The sequence below is a fragment of the Aulonocara sp. 'chitande type north' Nkhata Bay genome, linkage group LG5 (genome assembly GCF_057382095.1).
Source record: "Aulonocara sp. 'chitande type north' Nkhata Bay isolate Kocher_YH1m ecotype deep benthic linkage group LG5, A_spYH_male_GT1.1, whole genome shotgun sequence".
NCBI classification, from domain to species: Eukaryota; Metazoa; Chordata; class Actinopteri; order Cichliformes; family Cichlidae; genus Aulonocara; species Aulonocara sp. 'chitande type north' Nkhata Bay.
The window spans coordinates 36,401,705-36,416,253 of record NC_141348.1 but is presented as its reverse complement, the minus strand read 5'-3'; the positions used below and the strand labels follow the sequence as shown (position 1 = coordinate 36,416,253).

At 37.7% G+C, this 14,549-nt stretch overlaps 1 protein-coding gene across 3 annotated transcripts in view; it reads left to right on the top strand.

The window, feature by feature from the left end:
• The window catches only part of rap1gapb (RAP1 GTPase activating protein b), a 110,799-nt gene that overhangs the window by 22,125 nt on the left and 74,125 nt on the right, over nt 1-14,549 (top strand). For all 3 annotated transcript variants that reach the window (XM_086293299.1, XM_086293293.1, XM_086293295.1), the window contains exon 2: nt 5,861-5,901. The gene's annotated coding sequence lies outside the window, so the exon portion shown is untranslated. The remainder of the gene's footprint in view (nt 1-5,860; nt 5,902-14,549) is intronic.

The window sequence follows — 14,549 nt, the reverse complement described above, 5'->3', positions numbered from 1 at the left end:
ATGCCTGCAGCTTTCAGGGACATCTGCTCCTGCCAACCAATGCTTTAACATGTTGTTACATTCTGCTGATCCTCAGGGAATGATGAACACGGCATAGTGTCAGAAATACATGAAAACGTTTGATTTTTCTTATTCAAATTGAGCAGTTGAGTGAGGTTACTGAAACACATACTCAGTAACCCAGTATCTATAGACACAAGAAAGGAAGCTTTGTGTGTCTCATTTTGTTCTTTTGTGCTGTATTAGATTAACAGCTTATGGTTTAGTTGTGTCTCAGAGACAGTTGCACCGATCCTGTGTTATGTTGACTGTAGCATTTGGGGTCTTTGGGATGCTTTTCTTATCCTCATCCTCCATTCTTCTGTGAATATGTTTCTTTCTGAGCGGGATGAGAACAGCTTTCTGCTAAGCTCCAATGTGTGAGCGGTGCTTTCTGAGCTTTGTGCTTTAGTGTAGGTGGTATTTATGTGGAGAGGTTTACAGTGGGATTTTTATTTGTGTCTTGTGTGTCATAAGTTAATGAGCATCATACATCAGACGTTGCTGTCCAATAAGTTGGAAAAAGAATTATTTTTATAGCAAGTACAAGAGTAGCTAAGCAGAATGATTTGACCTGATCGGTGTTTGCTTTAATGTGTGATGCGAATACAGCGACGCTAAAAAGAAAATCAAGTGGTGCTTGTGCATACTAATGCAAGACTACCCCTAACGCCTGACAGACCACTACAGACATCATCCATTTATCACACTGTTACACTTCTAAGAGTGATTATCTGCTGCATCACACACTGCATTGTGTTAGGAAAATCTACCTGGAGATGTTAGATTCTTGTAGGCAAGCTGGTTCCTGTGAGCATGAATTTCCTTTACTGTGAGTGGGAAATATTAGTACTGTGTGTTAGTCAGTGTTAAGATTTTAAAAAGGCAGTTAAAACATCTTAGAAATACTTTCACTGTCTCTCATGTTAACTATTATATTTATATGTTTAGATGGTGCAGATGTATTGATTTCAGATTGTGAGAGCCGCGGGTGAAATCCAATAAAGCAAAGCTATTTTAATGCACTGTGGAGGAGAGTTGTTTATGCAAACAAACACTGTTCACTAGATGTATTTTGAGGTGCAGGTAGCAGAATATTTTTGTTGCTATTGATCAGTTCTCCCCAGCTGCATGGCTAGAAGCGCTGTCAGTTTGTCTCCTGCAAGTTGCTCTGAAATATTCTCTCAAACTCAAGGCTCAAAGATTTGGCTTCCAAAATAGTGTAATTTTGTTCATTTGTTAAATCACACTATTCACACTTAAGTCATTTACTGTGTTCCCCCTGTGCCTGAAAGCGTGCTGTAAGAGAGATGATTATCCCATTTTTCTCATCAAGAAAGTGCGATTATAGTCGGGGTTAGCGTAATTATGCTCTTTGCTTCTCAGTAGGTACATTTAGATAACTGGACTGGGTCATCAGAATCACCGCCTACTGTTAATTCGGATTAGTGTGCCCAGCAGAGCTGTTGATGATGGCAATGGTGAGAATGTATGTCTGGGGTAAATGCAGAACAGCAGTTAATAATTTAATGAAATATAAAATATAATCTTAGGGCTGTTCGATATAACGATATATATCGGATGACGATATAAAAACGTCTATCGTTTCATTTTACGCTATCGTTTGTTTCGTGGTGTCGCAAAATAAACTGTTTACTGCAATATTTTTTTTCATCGTTTTGATGGTCACTGTAGTGGCTATATTAATTTCTTAAAGTTCTCTCTTTCTCATATATTTTATATAACCACACTATGGACGGACAAGCGCCTGTTTTTATGCGTTGTGGTTAGCAACAACGACGGTAACAGCATCGCGTGTCCGCTTGTTTCTGTTCCACATAAACCTTTCACAATAAAGCTCAAGATCCTGTTGAGACTTTTCAAAATAAACGGAATCACGTAAAAGAGCAGATTATTTATGGATGAGAATTAAAAAAGAGCCGCCAGGTGCTAAAAAATAAACCTTAGACTCAAACGTTAGAACAGGCTTTTCCCCGCAGCACGCCGTGCAATAAATACTCACAAAGAAAACGGCGGCCTTTACAACTTATGTCTAAAAATGTATAGTTTCATGCATCGGTTAAAACACTCGACTCCAGCTACATGACGTGCAGCTGGAAACACTTCATGCAAGACGAGCTGCCACAGAATTTACAGAAAATGTTACATTTTTGTGATATATATCGTTATCGGGACGATGGAATTCTTATATCGGGATATGAGATTTTGGTCATATCGCACAGCCCTATATAATCGAATTAAGAAAGTGTGACTTTATTTGTTAAAGTCATAGTGAGGGTTTGCTTGCATACTGTATATGGATAAAGTAACCATAAATGCTCAAATCCAAAATTATATAATGGTAAAGTTTCAAATGACTCCGAGGGGATAAAGGATAAGAGGTTTCACCTACTTCTGAGTTTGTCTTTGACAGGTTAAAGCTAGTATCTTTCTTCTTTTTTCAGTTGATCCCTTTAGGGGTCGTCCCAGCAGATCATATGCCTCCATCTTACGCTCTCCGTAGCGTCCTGTTCTGTCACATCAAACCTCTGCATGTCCTCCTTCATACGTCTGTTAAATCTTCTCTGCAGTCTCCTCTTTTCCTCCTGTCTGGCAGCTCCATACTCAACATCCCTAGTACAGTATACCCACCATTCATCCTTAGCACATATCCAAACTATCTCTGCCATTCATTTCTAACTATCCCAGTCCAAATCTTCAACCTTCCTGTTATTTAATTTATTTTTCATCAAATTTCATGAAAACAGAGACATGTCTGTAGACATACAGTATCTGTAGGTCTCTCCCTGTGTTATTTTAAATTGCCAGTGGCCTAAGCTGTCTGATTCTTGCCGAAGACTTGCTTATTCAAAATCATGTTCTGAATAGTTTTGGAAGGACTCTGTAATTTCCAAAAGCAGTAGTGCACCGAGGCTTAGTTAACATTACTTAAACAGGGCTAATTTGCTCTGTGGAGTATATTTAGCTGCAGATTATGATGTACTTCTTAAAAATTTGAACATTTACCGCAAGTAAATGTTTTACACATGTTTATTTAATGCCAGAGTAATCCTATAAATACACCAAATCCACAGGTGCCAACAGAAATCTAAAAGCAAGATGGGCTGTAGAATCAAACACCAGAAACATACCACAAACTCTGACAAAGACTAAGGGAAAGAGACAAGATTATTTATACACCGAGGTGTGAAAAACAGGAACTAACCAAAAGACAAAGACAAGGACACGCACATTCAGACAAAGAAACACTGGAGCACAAAGACACAACAGAACGACGAGCAGCAGGTAGAAGAGTTGGGGAGGCACTGAAGGAACTAAACAGATGACAAATAAACTCAAAATAGAAACTGCAGCTAAATGAAGACTAAAGATTCAAAACTCATCCAGAACAGTGAATCAAACATTGGCATCTACAAATCAGTGAACTTCATGAACTAATTCTAATGACACCATGTGGTAAAGACAGACATCACAATCAATGAATCAAACTCACTGTGAGAATAATAAAGAAATAAAATAGGAATACAAAACTCAGCCTACCAGAACAGCAAAAACCCCTCAGATCACAACAATGTAGAATTCAAAATAAGCTATCATACTTGTGTTTGTTGTAACAAAGGGTCACTGATGTGTTTTCCATATTTTTTTATATGACTACAGACTTTAAACCCTTTGTTGGTCGGCGTCTTTTCATTAAAAAAATGTAATATGGACTTGTTTCAGCAAAAATTTAAACAGATGGATTATTTCTGAATTTAATACAATCCTGATAATAGAGCAGGGCGATATGACCAAAAATATTTATCACGATATACATTTGAAAATTTGCGATAACGATAACTGACGATATAATTGACACTAGACAAAATACTTTACAACTCCACAACTTTATTAGTGCAAAAAACCCCATCAATGTATTTTCAATTAAACAAGCAGCTGTTTTTTATGGGCATTAAAGTTATATAAAAATGTAACAGTGCAAATGCAAATTCCTTGCTGGCAGTTTAACCAAAAGGCATTTCCAGTGGAAATTGGCTGACATATCCTCAGCATAACCATGTATAATATCCACAAAACTTAAAAAGAGGTTATACACACACAATACGGTAATATTATGTTGAAGCACAGTACATATCACTCCATGAGGCTCCTGCCTACAATAGCCGTAATGCTCCGACAATCCATCAAGCGGTGCGGGTTCGTAGCTTAGCAAAGTCGTACTAAAACATTTGACAGATTTTCGAGCGCCGTATACCACATAAAGTCATTTCGAGGTCAGTAAACACAACCAGAATTCATACATAAGGCCCATTGGATTATAAGGGGCGCTGTCGATTTTCAGAAAAATCAAAGGATTGATTTTAAGTGTGCCGTATTTTCCAAAAAACACAGTAATAACGACGGCCCGCTAGCATGCTCTACCAAAAATAGTGCTTTGTTGTGTATCTGATGGATGAAAGCTAAACCAGTTCCACACCACTGAAGTTGCAGCATTTTTACAAACCAATTCTGGTTCATCCGTTTCATTTAACGATCCGCTTTCACCCTTCTCATTCTGCGTCACCGCCATGTGTGTATGAAAACAAAGGCACTGCACATCTGTGTTTTACCCATATTCTATCGCGATATTTCATTTTCCTATCGTTGATAAATTACACCGGTATTACCGTAAACGGTATGATATAGCCCAGCCCTACCTGATAATATGTTTTAACCCTATCACACATAGTGGTCACTACAGTGGACCGCTATTCAGAGGCTGTTTTCTTGTATTTGTGTCGGTGTTGATGGTATACTTGCACATAAACAACTACATTGGACACTGATGTATCACTCTATACCCTGCCACCCACTGATTGTTTAATGTTACTATAGATGTATGACGTGCTTTCTTTGTAATTATTGTTATTTAAACCTGTCATGCATGAATTTTGACAACCTCAATCAGGATTTTTTTTCTTAAGTATTTTTATTCATCTTCAGGCATGAAAAGATGAATAAAAATGCTTAAGAAAAAATCCTGATTGAGGTTGTCATAATTCATGCATGACAGGGTTAAAGTGGCTCAGTTTGCAGTTTGTTTAGCCTGCATGAACAGCAGTACCTGAAGATTCAGTTTATTTTTTGGAGTTGGTTACAAGCTGGTTTTCAAATGACCGATGTCTAATTTAGAAGCAAAACTCTTCAGAGATAAATAATTTTGAAAAGATTATGTGTTTTGTTGCTTTTCTGTTCTATCGAGTCTGATGTTTCCTGCATGTTGCCAGTCAGTCATGAATTCACACACATTTTCAATTTATTTTTCAAGCTCAAGGACAGAAATGCCACGGTGGCTTAGAACTGGCATTAACCCTCCAGCCTGTCTGAGTTTCCATTAACCTACACAATGGAACTACCCTACTAATTTTCACAGCTCCACTTTAGTAATAATTGATATTCATGATGTATGTTCTTGCAGCTGCTAGTTAAGCACAGTGTACACACTCAAGCGTGGTGGGTGTTTTAATCTGCTTGGGAACGTGTGCCATATTTAAGTCAACAAATCAGTCAAGCCTCAGCCAAACTGCAGTGATATTTGAAATGAACACATCTTTATAGCGCACAGGCTTTAAATGACTGTGTATTATACTGACAAGTAATGTGCTGTTAATTGATTTGAAATGGGCAGTTTCAGCCAGCAAACTGCATAGTGATGACATGGAGCGCTCTAACTGAAAACATTGCTTACTCTTACTGACAATAAAAAAGTTTGTTTTATTTTGCATAATTGATTTAGATATCTCCTCTCTCTTTGTTAAAGGATCGGCTGACAAGAGAAGCAGAAGATTTGGCAGTTTCCAGGTAAGCCATTCAAACATCTACATTTTTCACTCCAGAAAAAAACAGGGAAAGTAGAATTTGAAGAGCTACAATATCGTGGTAATGATTCAGGTAGTTTCCTATGGTGTTTGAGATGGCTGTTGAATACATCTGTTAAGATTATTGCCTGTGCAAGCAGCACACAGCTCTTTAAACCATCTTGTGTTCATACAAAATGTGTGCTTCAGTGCTGGAATTACCTTGACAAAGATGTGATACTTATAAAGGCTTTGGTGCATAGCCTTATAATTACAGAGCCATTCAGTGGCTGATTAGGGAGGAAACACTGCCTAGCCTTTTATGCAGTACATTTGTCTTTAGACAGAGCTTTTACTGCCATTTATATCATGAACCGTTCAATTTCTTCTTTGCTTTTTCATTTAAGCAAAAACTTTAAATAGATTGAACCATTACTTTAGACATATTCATAGGGTGCATTGTAAGTTTTCTTCTTTTTGTGGTTTTTATTAAAGCGACAGTACTTATTTACATTGCTGTGATCCTTGCACTACACGTGTTGGCTTCCTCTTCTTTGTGTATTTCCCATCTTGATAATTGCCACTTTTTGCACTTTCCAGTTAAAGAATGTATTCCTTTGCTGCATTGGTTGAAATGATCTTGAACAAAATGGGCACACGGATAAGACTGAAAGAGAAAGATAAAATGATCTGTATATATATATATATTTTTTTTTAGATGATACTGTTGCGGCTGTTGAATCTTTTGTTTCTATGGGAACCCAATTAGAATTGAGACTGTTATTTCAGTTCAGTTTAATTTAATTCAGTTTGATTTATATAGCACCAAACTAGCTATTGCTGCAGATGGAATGTCCCAGTATATAGTATCCTTTGCCATGTGTATACATGGAAATCGATAGGTGAGCAGAACTGAAACAATACATCCTCAGCATAACAGAGCAGACATACGTCATCATGAAAGATCTGACAAGATGAACTGACAGACACCACTGGTATCAGCTGTATTCTCATCCCAGTAGTTTCATAACAAACCTGGACCATTCTCAACACGTTACACTCTGTATACTGAGCAATTCTACTACCAAGAGATATTTTCTGCTACATTAGGTAAACCATTTTTAATCTATCTTTGTTTGTTTTATTAAATTTGAGGTATTTTACTGTGTGTTTAACATGTTACATTCAACTTGTACCAAAGGATTTAACTGTATTCTATTTCATTACATTTTTACTTATTGATGTTCTGTATATGGATTTATTTTTTCAATCTACAGTAACCTAACTGCTTTTCTGACCACTGTTTTACAATATACTATAATTGTAAAACAGTGCTTGCTTCTTTCAACCCCTCCACCTCCCCAGCATCCACATGCAGGCTCAAGGAGGATATTTTTTGTGTGATGTATTTGTAGGGATTAATGAGGCTGAAGCCTTAATGACAAACTCTAATTTCTTCTACTGCTTGTCATCATTTCAAATGATTAAACTTAACCCTGCTATGGTCTTTGTTTTTTGGTTACACAGGGAGTCTTGCTGGGTCTGGTGGACTTTTGGGGCTAATAATTCAACATATTCAAACCTTTTTTGTTAAAATTCTCAGTAGATGTCTACTTCATCCCATTTGCAAGTAATATAAACAAAACAGGTTAAATGTGTTCCCTTTACCGTTGTTAAATCACATTTATGAATAGGAATGCAACTCATTTTTGCTTTAAATAGAACACACTATATGAGATTTTCCAGATATTTGCGTGGAACAATATCAACTCAGTTGTTAGATAATGCGGTCTGGCTCTGAGATGAGTTGATCTGCCAGGAGCCCAGCAGACTCTGTGGTTGGCAGTTTGTGCACGGAGGGCACTACTGTATGTCCAGAAATGTTGCCTCTATCTTTTGTTATCTTCTATATTTTTGCTCAGCAATGCTCACTTCTCCCAGTTGGCTATGACCTCTGTTAAGGTAAAGTCAAGTATTCTGGAACTTGGGTCAAGAAATGTTGTACCTGGCACAGGTGTGATAGATGAGCCTGTCAAGAATATGTTGCATATTCTGGGATTCAGTCTCAGTCCAGGGTGACTTTAACTGCCTTAGTATCAGTTACACCAGACTGTGCAGATGTACATATTGCACAATTTTCTGAGCTAAGAAGCTGCTTTTATTTAAGGAGTAACCATTCATCTATTGTCATCCCCAGAATGTAAAGGAGAAAGAGATGATGTATGACCCTGACTACTATTAGAGCAACACAGTTTTATTATGTTGCTGTATTCCTCTGAGTGAGCAGTAGGGGGCAGCATCTTTGGTTAATTCAAGTATATGGGAAAAAAAACTTTTAAGCTACAGTATTTTGATGTGTGACCTCACCAAACACTTCCCTGATGAGTTTGTTGTCTTGGTCGCTGTTTCAAATTCATATTTAAGACAACTTCATATTAATTAATATTAATCAAGGACTTGAGCAGAGCCAAGGTAGACAAAATTGGAACATCCTTCAGATGTATTTTTTTAAGGAAAATGTATGCTTCTAGTTTAAAAATTGAGTAGTCTTAAATAATCAAGCTGATTAGCACTGCGTCATCTTAGTATAGATTATTTAATTCCACTAGGACAATTTTCTATCAGTAGTCAGGTAATATCAAGTGTTTCTGTCACTTTCTGCTAAAGCTTTGGCAGCCACATTTGTTTCACTTATCTTTTTATAAACCACCACGAGGCATTTCGGCAAGGAGGGCTATCAGGTTATTGAATAAATCTCTGTTGTCAGTATTCATTTGTAAAGCTTTCTCACACATTTGCAGCCACATTCTTTGTCTGGGCTGCATTACAAGATGTGGTATATGTGCAGAAAATCCAATAACATTGTCAAAGTGCAATTCTGAATAACATTCTGGCTTTTATTGGCACTTATTCATTTGACTTTTCCAGTATTCAAATATTAATGTGTAACTATTTGTCTGCATAAATTCCAGGACCAAATATAAAACAAAAAAACAGTAGTACAAAACATTAATTCACAATGCATTGAAATGATAGGAGATCACTGGACAGCTCTTTTCTCTATATGTACTAGATTTCCCATCTAGCTGTGTAATAGTTAATATGGCTGTGTACCAGGGAATATCTGCACCCAGCAGTGAAGTAGCTGAAGGATGTGTTATTTGAAGTGTAAGGTTGTTACAAATCTGCGTTGCTCTTTGTTTCAGCAGAAGCTGATTACAAATATTCAGGCACAATGCAATGCCTGCATTTCACTTTTGTCTTGCCATTAGTATTGGTTTGATCCCATCATTCATGCAAATAGCTCAATACTCACCCAAACCTTCCCTAACATACACACATAAACTGATTGTTGAGAAGTAATCTTTGGTAATTGATATTTGCATTATACCATGAATAAAAAGATGAAGCTTTTCTTATTCTGTTCTGTTACATACAAATTAAAGGCACAATGGTCAGCTGCAGTCTTTTGTCATAAGCACTTCTCACAAATTCTCTGTAGAAATTCTTAATCAGCTATGAGCTATTTTATTTTAACCAAAATATGCTGAGTGTGCCCATGACAATAATGCTGCACTTCCCCCAGACAGTCATTAATAAAGCCTTGTGGTTGTGAAAGGAATCACTGATAATTCACCATTATTGCCAGCAGCCCAGAGGGACCCTCTAAGAGTCTGAGTTAAACTCATTACAGGCTTGACTATGCAAGGTTATGGCTTCTCTGAGGAATATTGCCTCCTTCTAAATTTTTGTCCCATGGATTGCCATCATTTAAACTTTTTCTGATAGATAGATTGCGTAACCTTGCGTCATCACCAGCCAGACTATAAGACAATAATAATGAAATTCAAAGAAGAAAAGGAAAATATCATTATCTGTAATAATATGGGACCCTTTTTTTTTGAAAGACGGCAGTTCCTCAGTCTTTTGTAAGCATTGGAATCCAGACAATATTTCTTTAGCAGTGAGGTGCATTATGGGAATGATATCAACCTTTTACTGAATAACACTGGATCAGTTCAGGTAGCCAAAATCCATGGATTATGTTGAGTGTAATATTTAAAATAAAACGTATATTTTAAATAAAACACACTTAACTGCAACCAACTAAAAGCAATTGCAACAATCTCATCATTTTTAAATTTGCATGTTGCCTGTTGCTTGGAAGATAAACTGTGTGTATAAATGACTGAGCAGCTATATCTGATGTTGTGGAGTCTATTCTGGGAGCACATCTGAGTTATCTAAATGGCTGCTTGGATTCCCTTAAGGGTTGACACATTTTTTTTAAGATAAGGTAAAACAGATAATGAGTAAGGCACTGAGGATATCAGCAAAAATGTTTTCAAATATATATATACAGTGCCTAAAAAATGTAAAGATCACTTTTTAATCAGAGTAAGGTATGAAGTTAGTTAAACTTCTGAGATATTGATCTGGTCAGTTAAATAGCAGAGGGAGTTGTTAAGCACTTTCAGCTGCACTACGGCACTGGAGGGGCAACAGTGAGACAACCCCTAAAACAGGAATGTTTTTGCAGGTTGGAGGCCACTGACATTTGTACTTATTTAATTATGTTGACTGGCCATCACCAGGGCCAGTATCTGCTCCTTTGTGTGAAGAAACATATTGAGTTCTGATCCGTACAAAATGACCAACAGCAGGCCACTGATGTAAATGTCTCTGACCATGTGAGGGTGGCCTGAGGGTCTGACATCCTCTATTCGGCCCTGTGCTCACTGCCTGGCACTGTGGAGCCCAGTGGGTATTTGCTATAGAATACTATAATGTAACAGACATGGAAGGGCTTGAGGAAGCCTTGGAGAACATCATGCTGCCTGCATCATTATTCAGGGTGACCAGTAAATGAATCAAAGACCTCTAATTCTAGGTGACAATGCACAGACTGCCAGTAAGTATTGGGATGAGATCCTTGGACCCACTGCCAGACCGTACACTGGCACAGAGGGTTCTGGGTTCCTCTCGGTGCCTGGTCTCAAATGGCGAGAGTATGCAGGCAGTTCCTGCAGGATAAAGCAATTGATACCACTGACTGGCCCTCATGCTACCTTAAACCAATAGAAAACCTCTGGGGACATTATGTTTCACCTCTGGGACATTATGTTTCAGTCCATCCAATGCTGCCAGGTTGCACCTTTGACTATCCAGGCACCATAATCCAGATCTGGGAGAAGATCCCTAAGTAAGTGTCTCATTAGGAGCATGTCCCAGTGTTGTCAGGCATACAGAAAAGCACAGGAAAAAACATTTTGAGTTTCTGCAGAATGGACAGAATAGTCTGACGTAGAGTTGGGCGATATGAGATTTTTTCATATCACGATATGTTTTTTTTTTCATTTCAGGCGATAACGATATCTATCACGATATAAGCCAAATAACTATATTTGTAAGATTTAAATGTGCCGTTGCTCACAAGTAAAATGTGAAATAATCAGCAGCTTGTTTTTATTTAAATATTTATTTCCCATAATAAGTTCAACAGGGTAGATGTACTTAAGGAACATGAGACTTTTTCAGATAAATAAAGGCAAATATTGCAAACTACACAAAAGGCAGCCGCTAAAGCGTTTAAGTTTCAAAATAGAACAAACGAAACAGACTAAATTGTCAATTCCACTTAGAAACAAAATATTAATTCTAAAAATAAATCTTAGTTTGTGTTACAGAAGAACAGACAAAACTGACTAACTTTTGTCAATATCAAATAAACTGAGAACTAAAAGGAAATTCTCAATCTCTCCTTGTTGTATAGCTTAGCTTTTCAAACAGTTTTAACAGTTACTTTAGTCTGACAAAAGCCGAATGACGAATTAGCGCTTCCAGTCAGAGACTGAGGCTACGTCCACACGTACACGGGTATTTTTGAAAACGGAGATTTTCCGTTTTCGTTTTAAAAAATAATCCCGTCCACACATAAAGGCAGAAATGAAGGAAAACGCTGCTAAGAACATGCCAAAGCAGCAGGTGGCGCTAGATTCCTAACCGTGCAGAAATATTGGCCAATCAGAAGTCTAGAAGCCTCGGTGGGAAAAAGTAAACAAAGCTGGGGCATAGAAGCAGAACCGAGTCGTATGTGTGGACGGACAGTAACTGTGTGTATATGTAAGCATTTAAACACTGCAGAGAGTAGAATTAACAGTATTGTAGAAATTCATTTCACCGAAACAATAACGTGGCGCACAGTGTGACGCATGCACCAGTTCATTGTATTTCCAGACTTGCTTTCGGCACAATTTACAGTGCACGCTACTCTGTATTTTGTCAGACTTGAAATAGCCGAAATACCTTCACACTATGGAACTTCTATGGCTCTTCCGTTCGACAATCTCTCCGGCGTTGGAACCATTATCTGTTTTCTCTTCGGTCACGCTCGGTTGATTTTTCTAGTCGGCACACTCATTTCCTCCATTACGCGCTGGCTCCATTACCCGCTGGCTGCTTCCAAAACAAACACACGTGCGGCTTGGCACTTATGCTGTACGTTACAAGTCACGCGACGTGACGCTGCGGCTGTGATTGGTTCGGCTCTGCGCTACTTAATTTGGATTGGCTGACCTTTTTTTTTTTTTTTTTTTTTTTTTTAAAAGAGGACAAGAGCGGCGAGGTCTATCGCGATAGCTTAATTTCTCTATCGAGTAAAAGTTATATCGCGATACATATCGTTATCGTTCTATCGCCCAGCTCTAGTCTGACGCATCATTTTTTCACTTTGATTTTCAGGGTATCTTTGAATTCAGCCCTCTGTAGGTTGATCATTTTCATTTCAATCAGACGATGTGGATTTCTTTCCTTTCCTAATACATTTCACAGTACTTATTAGTATAGATATCCATTAAGATTCCACTGAAGTTCTATACCACACATGCTTAACTTATATCTAATGTGAGCTGCATGCATGGACATACACAGAAAAAAAGACAGGAAAAAATTGAGTTAAGTTTCAGGTGTTTGTGTGCATACAGTATATTGTAATGTGTTTTGTATTTGTTTTCCATGTGCAACAACAGTATAATTCTTGCAGCATCCAGGTCCAGTGACATAGGTGCCTCTGCATTCAAGTCCAGAGTCCAGTTTTTTAGTCAAAGATTCCAACAATCTTTCTTGTCTCTGGTTTTCTTCACTCTGCCATGTATATTTTACCGGGTGCACAGAGAGGTGAGATTTGATCTGAGGGTATTAACAGCTGTCACAAGGTAGAGATAAGAAATGACTATGGTGTAGGATCACATATGCACGTATACTAGGGCTGAACGATTATGGAAAATAATCTAATTGCGATTTTTTTGCCCCAATATTGCGATTGCGATGCGATATGCGATTATTTTTTAAGGTCTTTGTCTTCTGTATTATTAAACAAAGACAAGCAATACATCATATAGTATGGCCAATACTATATTACATTAATTTTAAACTGTTCTTTCCTGGAAGACAGACCTCTGTTATGATGACATGAGGTGATGCATGAATTGATGACTGACATTTTTATTTAACTTCTTCAATCACAACAGTATATTTGAACATACACAATAGTTTATTTTTAGCTTACAAACATCTGAGCATAAAGTGCTGACAAGGAACCCTGGTGTAAACATTCAAATGAAAGTCAGTACAATGTGCAGATTGCAGAAATATACATAAAAAAAATCAGTGGCTTTACCACACTCAGTTTTTCGACATCTGTGAACTACTAGACAGTCATTCAATTAAAAAATAATATTAAAAATAATATTAAATAAATAAAACTAATAAATAAAAAATACACACATCTTACTGATCTCTGCAGTCAGTAACATTACACATAAAGTGCAAACATAATAGCAATTGTATAAACACACACACAAACACGCCTTTAAAATTTAAAGGCGTGAAATTGGACGGTCTAGCCTTCTGAATCAGAAGGCTAGTTCTGATTAGCGTCACCGCTGTCTCGGTGGAGTTTAATAAACTCGGCCGTCTGCTTCTTGCTATCTAAAATATAACCAGACACTGGTGTAAATTCTCGACTGTCTCATACTTCTGTTTAATAAGTTTTCTGTTTGACGTTTAGTCAGCTGTGTGAAAACCAAGGAGGAACCCACCCGGGGGATTAATAAAGTTTTATTTTATCTAATCTAATAACTTTAATCTCAGCCAAACCGATTTACTCACGAACAAACAAAACACTGAAAAAAGCCCAACAATAACATTTTTAGGTTGTCTAAGTGACTTATATATTACGTTTAACCCGAGCAGCGAAACTCCGCGGTGATCTGAAAATGATGTGCCGGGAGTTGTGCCGTTCTCGGCCGCATCAGTAACCCTCGAGCTCCCGGCTAGCTGTCGAGCTGGTGGGTAGCAGACGCCTCTGAAAACGTCGAAGCACTTTTGCAAATATGGGATATCTTGATAAACCGAGCAGATATTTGATGTTTACACAACTACTTTCTCGCCTGAAAATATGTTAAAAGTTTATTTTGTGACCCAGAAAGATTAGTATGAGTAATTTTAAAACTTAGTAGCGGCCGCCATTGCTGGAAACTGGAGTTTGGCTGGGCCGCGCTATGAATTCTGGGATATGGTAGTAATTTGGACAGCCTTCGGCACGTCGCTGTGACGTAATCGGTCTACAAATGCGGCCTCAGGAGGATGCAG